The sequence below is a fragment of the Brienomyrus brachyistius genome, chromosome 21 (genome assembly GCF_023856365.1).
Source record: "Brienomyrus brachyistius isolate T26 chromosome 21, BBRACH_0.4, whole genome shotgun sequence".
In the NCBI taxonomy this organism is placed as follows: domain Eukaryota; kingdom Metazoa; phylum Chordata; class Actinopteri; order Osteoglossiformes; family Mormyridae; genus Brienomyrus; species Brienomyrus brachyistius.
In genome coordinates, this window is record NC_064553.1 from 15,987,543 (window position 1) to 15,998,243 (window position 10,701).

Genomic DNA, 10,701 nt, shown 5'->3' on the forward strand with positions numbered 1-10,701 from the left:
CCGCTCCGAACTACAGGTGAAGGTCATTAATTTTTTCTCCCCCCTGCCCTGAATTTATCATGCAAATGGATAAAGGTTTTAATTTAATGTGTGATTAGGTTAATTTCTGATCCCCTGCGACCCCCCTTGAGGTGTGGGCTACTGTGCTAAATGGACAGCTCAGAGTCCACTGACTGTAGGCGATTATTCCCGCCGTCTTGCGATGTGATGCTCGGTTGAGGCCCCGCACGCTCACATGCCCCCCGCACGCTCATGCGCCCCCCCACCACTCCCTTTCTGCCCCTCTTACACGCTCTCCCATGCTCGCTAGGGCACGTCCTTCTGCGACTGAAGTTTAAACCCATCACCTCGTGGCGTTCCTCTGCACGCGAGAGCCCTCACACGATCAGCACTGCAACCGAATCACTGCCAGTATTCGGCAGAAGATGAACCTGCTAGCCAGACTTTCACAGGGCAGACACACTCAACACAGGCCACTCATAAATGCCCATTCACCTCAAACTCCTCTATACCTTGTCCAGGATAAGAGGGCAAGAGCTGGATGGATGGATGGATGGATGGAAGGATGGACGGATGGATGGATGGACAGATGGATGGACGGATGGATGGATAACACCACCAGAATCCAAGGTGGTTGGAAGACGGTTCAATAATGAATCATAATCATCATCAAGACCCAGAAAGCTGTACGAGATGCAGAGCGCAAACCATCAGAATCAGCCGTCTGCCCAGTGATTGGCACCAAGCCATGATCATGTGATTACAAAATCTGTGATTTGAGAGCCCTCTGCCTCCTACAGGGCGCTGGGACAGTGTGCGCATCAGTGACATCGCACCAGCTGAAATGTCGCTTGCCCGTTTCCGGAACGTGGGGCAGGGTCTGGAGCCTAAGGGCGCAAGGCAGGGAGCAACACAGGATGGGGCACCAACCCATCGCAGGGCACCCTCACATACCATTTGTGGATATAGGCAATCTGGTAACTTTAATTCGCCTCAGCATGTTTTAGGACTGCGGGGAGGGGGGAGAACCTGGGGGACACCCCACGACGACACGGGGAGAACCTGGGGGACACCCCACGACGACACGGGGAGAACCTGGGGGACACCCCACGACGACACGGGGAGAACATGCACACAGTGCATGGAGACTCAAACGCTGGTCCCAGAGGTGTGAGGCAACAGTGCTAATCATTTAGCCACCACGTCTCCACCTGAAGCAATGAATCTATTTCTTAGAGAAAACTGAAAGGAGATTTGATATCCTTCATAAATCTCCCAAATCACTGAATTTACTGAACACAAGTTAAAAAACCATCCATCCATTCATCCATCCCTCTTCCAACTGCTTGTCCTGGTCAGGGTCATTGGAGGGTACCAGAGGGAGGCCAGTCTTGGACTGAGAGACTCGGAGATGTTTCAATCCTGGGGGGGGCATCTGCTTTGCAAATCACCCAAGAGCTGACAGAAAGTCATTTAGCACAGACAAAACAGCGTGTGTCTTGGTGCACCCCCCCCCCCCCCCCAAGCTGTAGTGGTACAGTCTGCCTCCTCTGGGTCCGGACAGCGGTGCAGTGATGGTACCCCCCCAGCGCCCCTCCCCATTCTGGGACAGGGCCAAAAAAACCCAATTTCATTTGATGGCATTCAGATAAATGAAGCAGCCCCCCAATCCCATTTTATTACAAAGCTGCCCCCGCAGTATGAAGGGGCCCCGAGCTGCAAGCAAACGCTGGGTCATACTTAGTCCACATAAGTGAATATAGAGTAATAATTTACATTAGAATTCTTCACTCACATGAAACGTTACAGGAATTGTACTCGAAATAGCAGAGAAAAATTAACCTTTAAGCTGGACTAATTAAGAGACTGTAATAGTTGAATACAGCGAACAAAGGACTTAATATCTACTGCAGAGGAAGAAATGGATAGTGGACATTACTGTGATGCTGTAGAAAAAAAGGATGGATGGATGGATGGATGTGTGGGTACAGACCTGCATCAAGAAATAACCCAAAGCCATATGTGTCCCTCCCTTGATAAGAAAATGGTAAATTCAGAAGACCAAAGATCACAAATCGGTGTTCAAGTAAATCAATGTCTGGGGGAGCGCAGATCATACCAGCGAGGCCTTCAGAGGGGAGCTAAGTGCAAATGGGTTACCAGCAGGCCGAAGCCGGACCCCCTATTCCTGAGCGCCGTTGGTTGGTTCCTGAGCTCTGCATTAACCCGCAACTGCTCCTAATGGACAGACGCTGGCCTAAGACCCCAGTCTATAGGACTGCCGGACCCCCCCTCTGCGAACTCCATCTTTTGTGCTGGAAATTGGAGTGTCAGCTCTCAGGCAGGAAGACGGACGAGCAGCTTGGAGAGAGATTGGGCCTCGGCTTCTTTGTGTAGCCCCCCCCCCCCCCCCCCCCGCCCACCCAGACCCCAACCCCCCATTCATGTCCACAAAGCCAGGCCTGCGGGTGCAGAGAAAAACTAAACACAGGGTCCTGCCCTGTCCTCGCACCTTATGGGACAAGGGGGCAGCAACCCCCCCCCCCTCAGAAAACCTAGAATAATTATTGCATGGTGCCGCACATTTCGTGCCTTAGGGCCAGGTGTTTAAACTCCTTAGGTGGTCTTTATGTTGACCGCTGTACACAGTTCATACTGTGTTCTCATTCAGGAAAACAATTAGCAGCATGAGCAGAAATTAACCATATTATCTGGCACTAGCTACAAACCCTGCATGTCCACTTCACGCTGACTCACACCATGTAGCGCAGCCACTTATTAGGGTCAGTACAACCATTCAGCATAGCCACTCATTTTAGCCACTGAACACAGCCATTTAGCAAGCCACTGAACATAGTCGATTAGCATAGCCACTGAACACAGCCATTTAGCATAGCCACTGAACATAACCATTTAGCACAGCCACTCATTTTAGCCACTGAACATAACCATTTAGCATAGCCACTTACTTTAGCCACTGAACACAGCCGTTTAGCAAAGCCACTCATTTTAGCCACTGAACACAGCCATTTAGCAAGCCACTGAACATAGTCGATTAGCATAGCCACTGAACACAGCCATTCAGCACAGTCACTCATTTTAGCCACTGAACACAGCCGTTTAGCACAGCCACTCATTTTAGCCATTGAACACAGCCATTTAGCATAGCCACTAAACATAACCATTTAGCACAGCCACTCATTTTAGCCATTGAACATAACCATTCAGCATAGCCACTAACTTTAACCACTGAACACAGTCGTTTAGCACAGTTGCTCAGCATGGGCCCTTCACCCTGGGAGTGAGGATAGAGCTCCTGGAACATTTGATTAGCAGTTTAATACAGCAGTGCTCTCAGCAGCCCATAGAAAACAGACTTCTTCACGCTCGCAGCGATACAGTAGCCCACCGTTGGCACGCGGTCGATAGCAGGCCTCGCTCTGGCAGACAGCCAGCGGAGGCGGGGAACGAGGGCGCTGCACCTCAGGCTCCCCGGGCCGGGTCACACCAGCAGCGGCAGGCGTTTAGCTGACAGTCTCATCCCAAACTTTTGTTCCCAATACAACGAATGCCAAGAACTGATATGAAAAATAGATTTGGGGATGGATTAGAGCGACTGGGGCCCTGAAAGACGTTAAATGCCGATCTCTGAGATTTAGTGGGAAACGCAGGAGGAAGATCTGGGAAGCGCCTGGGTTTGTCCCGCACATTTTGTCGCGTACAGCCGCCGCTGGCGTGTGCTCCGCTTACACCCGCGATTCTGACAATTACTTGACAGGCGACGGGATCGAAAAGAAGCCGCCTGTAACCTCTCTAAATCCCCTCAGCACTGCGGGGGTGCGGTCGCGTGTGGAAATGCGTCTAAAATCCATCTAAATGCGTTTGCCTTCTAAGTGTCCTACCCTACTGCAGACGAGGGCGGTGAAAGGCATGCTGGGAAGTCCACAAGGCTACATCATCCCCGTCTTGGCTTCGATCGCCGCGGTACGACACCGGAATGTGCCTGCCTGGCCTGATTAAAACCACTGGTGGTTTGGGCGGGGGGTACAGTTACCTGCCGGGCAGAGAGCGCATTGTAAGGTGGGGGGGGGACCTTGCTGGGTGGGGTGAAGCATAGTTTCACCTGAAATCACTCCTGCGTGTCACTAAGCACTGTCCCCGCCTGACGCCTCTTGCCGGTGGCTGCCCCACATACGCCGCTGCTGTCCCGCTAACCCAGATCCCGCTCCGCCTCCCGGGGCCCGCATTCAGCACGCACTTCCCCCACTTCCGCAGAGCTGCCGCTCACCGGCCGCAATCTCAGCTTCCGGACGCGGCCGTTAGCATCTGGCTACGCGAGGGAGGAAACTTGACGACGCGATGGCCGACAGCAGAGGAGCTCATCTCGGTGTTAAAGAGCCTCAGGCCAGTTCATTCATCATAGCCAAACATCCGCTATCCAAACTGTCACTCCTATGAATCCTCTGTGCAGTGGGTCAGCCAGCCTGATGAACTTAAGAAGACGTCCATGATGAAAAGGACAGAAACTATCAGGCTTTCTGCATAAGGCACTTCCTGTATTACATGTATTTCCTAAAAGCCATGATAGGAACTGAAGCTGCATTTGGGTGGGCGGGCATTTGCCACCCCTGTTAAGCAATTTCAGAGCAGCGGGGGCCAATGAGAGCCCAGCCAGGGGCCACCAGGAACCAATGGTTTCGGGGAGTAAGCAAGCTGTGATGCATCATGGGAAATGCCCCCTAAGTGAATCCTGCTCTGCCCAGCTCTCCACCACTGATTCTGTGCTACTTTTAAACAGTCAAAATAAACATGAAGCGGGGGGGGGGGGCAGTGTTCAGGGAGCCCCAAACACAGGCAGACCCCCACTGGGGCGCCGAGTCGGTCTGCTACATGTTTGTTTTTCTCATAAATCACATTTATGACACTGCGGCCCACATCCCCCCCTGCCCCGTTTTACTGTCAAACGTGCAATTCCATGGGGGGGTGATAGAAAGGCACCTGTATTCTATGTATATCCTCTACGAGCATTGGGGGGAGGTCGGACTTTTGTTTATTGCGTGATCCAGCCACTACATACGCTGGCATGGGGTATGGCCACTGAGTACCCCCATGTGACTGCTGTCCCCATGTGAGCCGTTCCCTGAGGTCACCCTGCCCCTGAGTGTGCCTGACTAACGGGGGCCTGGGGGGCGATTTCCTGATGGATGGCTTGAGCAGATTCCAAGAAACAGATTCTTTGGAAAACTCCCAGGCCCTGGCTGAGCTAACTGGAACCAAACTGGAACCAAACTGGCGTCTTTAACTTGTTAAAAGTAACATCCACTTGCCCAAAGCCGCTTCCCCAGTAGCCTGGTCACACTGGGCTTGGAAGGGCAGCCAGGACTCGAAGGCCAATTTGCAGAAGCTTATTTGCTTAAACATCTTTCTGCAATCGTGAGAAAAAAACCCATATGGACTTTGGAGAGGCTGCAAGCGCCTCAGATAGAGAGCAAAGCTGGGACTTAAACCCTCAGCACAAGTGTATTCAGTCTGCAACAGGCAGAAAACCGTCAGTGTCACAGTGAGACTGGAATCACATTTCCGCACTGAGTAAAACACCACAAAAATCCAAGATGGCAGTTCTTCCACCCTTCGCAGTCGTGATAAATACCTGCAGGCTGTGAGCAATCGCCCTGCCTCGGCATGTACAGCACGGGGGAAGTGGACAGTAAAGAATTTTTGGCCCACTACAAAACTCTCGGGGCGGCATGGTGGTGCAGTGGTTAGCACTGTTGCCTCACACCTCTGGGACCCGGGTTCGAGTCTCCTCCTGGGTCACATGTGTGTGGAGTTTGCATGTTCTCCCCATGTCGTCGTGGGGTTTCCTCCGGGTACTCCGGTTTCCCCCCCACAGTCCAAAAACATACCGAGGCTAATTGGATTTGCTAAATTTCCCAAAGGTGTGCATGTGTGAGTGACTGGTGTGTGAGTGTGGCCCCCCATCCTGGGTTGTTCCCTGCCTCGTGCCCATTGCTTCCGGGATAGGCTCCGGACCCCCCGCGACCTAGTAGGATAAGTGGTTTGGAAAATGGATGGATGGGATGTAAAACTCAGGAGCTGAGTGCCAGGGTCAGTGGGGCCCCAAACCTAAGGGCCACAGATGGGCACGCCGGGGTAACAAAATGTCCCCAGGTTACTAAGATAACTGTCACCTGACCCTGGATCAGCAAAATAAAGCTTCTCAGCCTAGTGACTGTGCAGTGAGGGCCTTTGCTGTGGACGCCTGACGCTTCTGATTAACGCAGCATAAAAACAAAGAACTGAATATTTAAATTGCACGCAACTGCACACTTGTTACGCCGTTCCTGGAGCCTATCCCAGCACAGGACATGAGACAGGGGGCATCCCTGATTGGTGGCCAGTCCATCGTAACGCTCTGTTTAGACACCAATTAAAAAATGGCACATTATATATTTTGAGGGAGAATCCCAGAGTCCCCAGAGGAAACTGAAACATGGAGAGAACATGCAAACTGCTCACACACAGGTAGGAGCAGGAATTGATATTTGTGTAGCCAATAAAAACACCGAACACTAAGATAATTTGCATGAGACACAATTATAGCACTAAGAACACTGCAACTGTCTGATCTGTTAGCTAAGTAGTAACAGTTCTTCTATTTGTATTTACAAAATCTGCAATCCTCAGTACATCCGCGACATGACGCGGCTGAATCGTTTGGGCGGATTCGAGCTTAGCGCCGAGTGCTTTAAATCTAACGGGACGGCACAATCGAGCGCACGCCTCAGCTCAGATGATCTGCTGAAGCTGGTGGTGAGGTTTGTTACAGCTCGCCAGGCTTGTTGGCGTGCGGGGGGGGGGGGGGGGGGGGGCATGGTACATGGAGATGAGCTGTCCTGGCCAGAATTAAAGAGTTTCCATGTTGGATTTCGCATGATGATCCAGTACAATTCAAACTGTAGGCACTTAATCTTGATTGCTCACACTGCCACCCTAATCTGGGAAACAACATCCTGTTTTTGTGTAAGGACTGTTTCCCTGTGTTGTTTTCCTCTTCCTCATCCTGTCTTCCTCTTCCTCCTGCTGAGTGGCAGGCCGTTGCACACCAGACTGGGGCTCAGGTCTGTCTGGCACGCTGAAGATTCAGTAGGGCTCACGTTAAGCAAACAGCTTTGACGAGCATCTCATTCCGGTAAGGAGCCATTTTCTAATTGCCACTCGACACCGTGACCCGAACGCCGGGGAAATAAATAGAGACTCGAAAATGACGACGGCCGCCGAAGAGGTCATTAACGCACCGGTAATTAAAACGGGTGCCATTTCACGTCGCTATCCAAAACGAAATCGCTGGAACCCACCCCGATTATTAAAGAGCACCCCTGCTGTCTTCTAACCCTCTCCATGCTTATACAGCCTTATCCGTCCGGCCGAAACGCAGGATACGCATTAATTGAACATGGCGGGGCGTTCTGAAGCAGACTAAACTAGATAAGGCGTCCCCATTGCTAGTTAATATTAATAACGTCAATATTAATGTTTCAAATAGATCCAGCCTGTCCTATAGCCAGGGGGCATTCGTAATAAGAGTCCCCTCACGCAGCCTTCATTTCCAAATGAAAAATTGTGACTTTCAATCCTAGCTGTGGACCCACCTGGGGACGAGGGGGGTGGGGGTTAAGCTTAACTGGGGAGATTTTCATTAAGTACTAGCAGGCTTCTGCTGAACCTGACCTCTCCTTTCCTGGGGCTTCAGCTTCCCAGCAGCTTGATGTAGGCTGTAATCACCGCAATGTCGCTGAGCTTAACTTCGGTTTGACCAACCAGAGTGGCCTATTTGCATGATTAGCCCGCCCACATAATGGCTCGGTCACCCGCCCGGGGGCGGGTCACAAGGCAGCTGTAATGCATCGCGATTCGCTGCCCCCTCTCCCCCTGCCTCCATTTAAAACCGAAAGTGATTGATTGAAATTTCAAATGGATTTCATGCCCAATTAACACGAGGTGGGATTCGTGTCAGCGTGCTTCCCTTCTCGTCGCTTATTTAATTAATGCCCAAAACGGAGCAGCATATTATTGACTTCAACAGTCCCCCACGAATCAATCTGCCCCCTCCGTAACGTCTTGGTGCGGGATCGGCGTGGCGCCTGATGCACGCACCCCCGGGACACCTTAACGGGGGCGTCCTCGCCATTCACTACTCCCGACCCTCGCTAAAGGTTCAGTGTGGAGACTATTCCGCACCTCCCAGGTCACACCAAAGGCTTCCACCAGCAAGACTTCCATTCCTGCACTAAAATGATTTAATATTTATGTTTTTCTCGATTCCCATCCATCTTCTTTTATTCAGGGTGGTAATAAATATCAAAGACTTTAAAAAAAATTTTCCAATTGAATATTTCTAGCATGCACTGTTCTGTGTTTTCTTTTATGTGTTGATTTCCCAAAATATTACGATTCCAGCGCTAAAATATAATGTGCCGCTTGTTTACATCGGCAGTAAGAATAATCAATAATCTGCAAAGATCAATAGCAGAGGTGAACAGCCCCCCTGCTGGTGGGTTTTACAAATCAAATGAACCTCTGAAAAGAAATAATGATTAAGTGAGCCAAAGAACAAAACGGAAACATATATCTTGAAATGAGGACGGGGGGTTCGAATCTCACCTTGGTTCTAATGCGCCCCCTGTGTCTCACAGCTTTTCTCCCATCTACAGGTTAATTGGCGCTTCTCCGCTACTAATAGTATGTGCATTTATGTTCACTGTCATGAACTGGCATCCCGGGTGTACCCCAGCGCTGTGCCCTATGCTGCTTGGGATTGGCTCCAGACCACCCCCCCCCCCCCCCAAATGACCCTGAACAGGATAACCGCTCGGAAGACGGATGGACGGATGGATGACTTTCCCACAAAGCCAGCAGGGAAGAGGCTGTGCCGCTTCCTAGTGTCAAGCTGAAAAGGTCCACGGACAGAACGGTACCTCGACGTGGGAGTTGGCGACTGCGCCTAGATGGCAACTAATGGACGGGAACCGGCTAGGTGAGGGGCACGGGAGCGCTGCTCTGCTCCGCTGGAGTTCGGCTGGATGGCGGCCCGTCTGAACCGCGACCAGCCTGTGGGAGGGGGGCGACCGGGGGTCTGCTGAGACCGCCCTGGGGGGGACGGGGGGGGGTGTTCAGCGGTTGCAATAGAATCAACCCAAGTCCAGCGCATGCATCAAGCACTTATTAAAAACATATTAAACGTCCAGATAACGCACTGCTCGATAAATTACATTATCTATTTCTTTCTTTCAAATGCAATGTGTACGGCAATACATCATAAACCGTAGGTTAAAGTGTCAATCCGGGGTGACCCCAAAATTAACACACTTCAATGGAGTGGAGACTCACACGAAGGGCTCTCCTTGTTTATGCACACCGTACATTTTATCATGCAATGAGGCGCCGAAGCACTATATCAATTTTGACCGGCAAACGAACAAACACACAAAATCCACCAGAAACAAGCATATATTTAAAAAAAAAATCCCATGTAAAGTTGTGATCCTGCATTTCTCCCTGTTCCGGGGCACGAAACAGGGTGCAGTGTTGGCATTTCAGACAAACTTGCGCATTCGCTTAGGCTTTTTCCCCACTGAAAGATTAACGCCTACAAAGACACCTTATGCATATTAAACGTGTCTTTTAAAACAAAACTATGAGCAAATGAATATTGGACAATATTACTACGGAGTGGCATCACATTCCGAAATGCAAATGCAATAAATGTAAAAGAAATATCAAGACACTCCAAAGACGTTTGCACTTTCATTCTACCCACACATAATATTTACGAACGCAATTAATATCAGAATATTATCTTTTCCAACCAGCCTCGAACGCTAATATCAGCAATGCAATAAAATGCAGTTAAGCGTAGCGCACATACGGATACGTTGTTCCAGGCATCGAGGGAACACACAATTTCGCGATCAAACTTCGCATCCTTACTTTCTTATTACTCGCTGTGGTCCGGCTTTTTCCCAACTTGTTTTCCAGGTTGTCCAAGCGCCGCGATCCCGCCGGCAGACTGGTCCGGTAACAGTTAAAGCCTTAGACTCGGGGAAGCATCGCACACTGGCACAGAAAGTGCCCTCTTTCGACAGGAAAACTTACTCGGGATCTCGCACCTGCATCGTCTGCCTCACTGACCCCCTTTTTTTACTGATCTGTGATAAAGACGCTCCTATTTTTCTCATCTTTTAAGACCCATTTATCGCCCGATGGCCATGTCGGTAGGAATCCATGTCCCTTCTAAAAGACCAAGACGATCCGCTTCCCGGTGCAGGGATATTTGGAGAAATCTGGACTACATCATTCCCATCCCCGATGAGTCTCCAGATCTGAGCCCGTATTTTTCCCTCCTCTCCACCTTCTTTACTATTTTTTTCCGCTGCTGCTGTTGAAGTTGCCTAGTTACCCGTATCCCTCGTTCTGTGATGCTGAAGCCGCCGATCCGCCAGCCAATCACTGAGAGCTCTGCGGATTAACCCTTTCTCCGCCCCAAAGGGAAAAGGGGGGAGAGTGGGCGGGGGGTAGTGTACGTCCAAATTAGAGACGTGCGACGGAGAGGGGGATCGACATGACAAGGTGGAAGAGATGAAAGTTAAAAATAAAGTGTGTTAGAATAACATGAACGTGGCTTCAGCTGGCTGTGACTGT

At 50.6% G+C, this 10,701-nt stretch overlaps 1 protein-coding gene across 1 annotated transcript in view; it reads right to left on the reverse strand.

The window, feature by feature from the left end:
- Positions 1 to 10,456, reverse strand: part of LOC125716364 (disabled homolog 1-like) — a 75,405-nt gene extending 64,949 nt beyond the window's left edge. Inside the window, exon 1 of the mRNA XM_048988583.1 lies at positions 9,991 to 10,456. The gene's annotated coding sequence lies outside the window, so the exon portion shown is untranslated. The remainder of the gene's footprint in view (positions 1 to 9,990) is intronic.
- Positions 10,457 to 10,701: the final 245 nt, after the last annotated feature.